Consider the following 3,147-nt stretch of genomic DNA (forward strand, 5'->3'; position numbering starts at 1 on the left):
GGGGGGTGCAGGCCGGAGGGGGACTAAAGAGGGAAACACATTGGGAAAACTGTAATAGCATAATCAATAAATACTTAAAATTGTTAAAAATAAAAATAATTAAATTATTTAATAAATAAATAAGCAATCACACCCAAACTCTGTCTCCCCTTATTCATTTTATGATTACAAGGAAATGAACCATAAAACCACAAAAAAGTTCAGCCAAATTTTGAGGAGAAAAATTCTGCCAAGATCAAACAAGAGCCTTTGCCCTTCAAACTGCTGACCCAAAAAAGAAAAAGAAAATTTAATCGATGTGTTTGAACTAGGAAGACTGCCTATCCGTCATCTCTTTTAAACTTGGTTCTCTTCATCAAATACCTAAAAATGGCTCCGCACTCCCACAGGTGCGTGAGCAGCAGGATGCCCTAGAGCTGTGCAAATGCAGAAGCCACCACAAGTGGTTATTTCAATTCACTGAAGTAAAGTAAAAATCAAGTTCCTTAGGTGCACTAAGCACATTTCAAGCGCTCAGTAGCTTCCTGTGGCCGGAGCTGGATCGCACAGTGTGGACTGTGCCCATCATCACAGGAAGCTCCTGAGGGTTGCATATGGCCTAAGAAAGTAAGAGTTTGCCCAGTGGTGCCATCCCACACTGACTTGGTAGTCAGCTCAGTCTAAAGTTAACACCGTGAAGATTGAAATCTTGCCATTTGGGACACATGAGGGACCTAGAGGGTATTGCGCTGAGTGCAAGAAGTAGCCAGTGATAGACACACACTGTGTGATTTCTCTTTTATGTAGACTCTATAAAGCCAACACACACAAACAAGCAAAACAGAACAGTAACAGACCTATAGATATAGATAACAAGCTGGTGGTAGCCAAAGGGAAGGAGAGTGAGGAAGGTGGGTAAAAAAACAAACAAACAAATAAATGAATTCAACACCATTGTTCACCTGGGCAGGTCCCTCCCCGGACAGAAGGCTGAGACTGACTCTCCACACACGGGCTCCCCAGTGTGTGGCAGACACTGTGGTCTGGCTGACCCCACACCCATTCCCGACCCCCCTTTCCCTTCCCAATCCTTCCTTGCAATTAGGGGTGGCTGTGTGACCCGCAGAAGTACGAAGGCACAAAGGTGACTGCCACTCTTATTTACCTCTTCTGTCTTGAGTGCTGAAGTGATGTCTGGAGTTCAGCAGCCACTTGGAGGACATGGGGCGACCAGCACGAGGAAGTGATTGTTTGGCTAATGAAATAGGTTTCTAGGTGGTATTTGAGATCTTGCTCCCTGGTATATGTGGTTAGTTTGGCTCAAACAAACTCATAGAAATTCTCCACAGGTTTGGATGCTTCTTTTTTTCCCCTTTGGGTTATAAAATTTGATTGACAGGTCAGAAGAGGAGCCAGAGGTAAAGGTCCCGCCCCTCCCACTCCCGGACCCAGAAGCATCCATCCCTCTGCTCGAAGCAGGAAGCCAGGGAGGCTGCTGGACTCAGGCGGTCCGGGTAGGAGGCAGGTTGTAGTGATAGGCATCCTGGCCCCCACACGGGCTGTGGTAGGTGGCCTCTCCTGCTCCAGCGCGTCTTGGTGTCCGTGAGCTGCTGGGACTCCAGGTTGTGCTGCTGGGTGTCAGCTCGCAGATCACTCCGCGGGGCTTTCATGCTGTCAATCAGCACCCGGATCTGTGCCAACCGGGCTCCAAAGCAGAACTCTGTTTCCCCCAGCGCGCTTTCCAGGGCAGCTTTAGTGCTGAGCTGAGACTGCCGCTGGATCTCCAGACCCTGGAGGGTGTGGCGCAGGTCAGTGACCTCTGTCTCTCTGGTTTGCAGTTGCTCTGTGTGGCCAGCGACCTCTTGGTTCAGCTCTGCAGTCTGGATGATGAAGGGTAGGGGGCGGGGATTCAGCATCCTTTGGGTCCTCCCAGCCAGGATCTCACACTGGCTTCTCTTCTCACTCAGGATCTTGGCTAGGTCCATGCCAGGAATCCACCTCCACACTGACCACCCACCTGGCTCCTCAGGACACTGACTTCCTCCCTGTGGTTCTTCTTCAGGTAGGCCAGCTCTTCCTTCAGAGCTTCAATCTGAATGTCCAGGTCTGTTCTGGCCAGGGTCAGCTCGTCCAGCACCCTGCACAGGCTGTCAATGTCAGCCTCCATGCTTATGCACAGGGCCTGCACCATCTTAACCTTGGTTCAGAAGTCATTGAAGCCAGATGGGCATTGTCAACCTGCAGGTCAATCTTGGAGTTCTCCATGGTGGCACCAGGAATCTCATCCTGCAGCTCCCCGATGGCCCAGTAGTAGTGGCTGCAGTTTCGGGTGGGCACAGGCCCCTGCTTCTAGTACCAGTCACGGACCTTCACCTCCAGGTTACCTCCTGGGTGCACACCTTCTCCAGGTAGGAGGCCAGGCGGTGTTAAGGTTCTGCATGGTCAACTTCTCATTGCCTACAGGAAGCCCGTCGGATTTGACCACAGTGCCCACATAGCCACCACCATAGCCCCCAGAGGGGGACAAGGACCCAAAGCAGGCAGATGACACTGACACCCATGGCCAACCAAGCCTTCGTGAATGCTGTGTGTGCTCACTGTAGGCAACTCCCCTTCCGAAGCACATGTTGCTGCCGTCCATGCCCCCAAAGACTGGCAAGAGCTTTAGGAAGTCGTGGCGGAAGAGGAAGCAGAGACGCTGGTCAAAGGAGCCATGGTCGGCTGGAGGAGTCTGGATGTTTCTTCCATTGACATTTACTTAGCATGACCAGCAGGATTTCACAGAAGGCCACCCAGGACCACCCTGCTGACACAGACCCTGTGCTGGGTACCCACGAAAGCCCATGGTGCCCCACCAGCTCCCCACTTCACACCAGGAGAATTTGGTGTGTTTCTCTCGGATTTCTGGTCCTCTTTGCTTTAAGTAGCAGGCCATGGCTTTATCAGAGATGCTCTTAGAAAATCCTAGACGTGGATAAGCATTGAACTAGCCCTGGGAAATGGAAATAATAAGTTGCTGCTATAATTTTGACTTTTAATTATATTGCTTACTGCAGTCTGAACAAAGTCCTTGCTGGTTAAATGAGAGCCTGACCCTCTTTGGCTCTGAAAGAGAAAGGACACTTCCTTCCCTACCCTGAATAGCCTGTGGGGTGACAATAGTGGTCC

The 3,147-nt window shown here is 50.6% G+C and overlaps 1 pseudogene; it reads right to left on the reverse strand.

The window, feature by feature from the left end:
• Positions 1–1,480: 1,480 nt before the first annotated feature.
• Positions 1,481–2,620, reverse strand: LOC118997314 (keratin, type I cytoskeletal 19-like; annotated as a pseudogene).
• Positions 2,621–3,147: the final 527 nt, after the last annotated feature.

Source organism: Sturnira hondurensis, unplaced genomic scaffold (genome assembly GCF_014824575.4).
Source record: "Sturnira hondurensis isolate 20B ecotype Veracruz unplaced genomic scaffold, ASM1482457v3 Scaffold0013060, whole genome shotgun sequence".
Classification (NCBI taxonomy): domain Eukaryota; kingdom Metazoa; phylum Chordata; class Mammalia; order Chiroptera; family Phyllostomidae; genus Sturnira; species Sturnira hondurensis.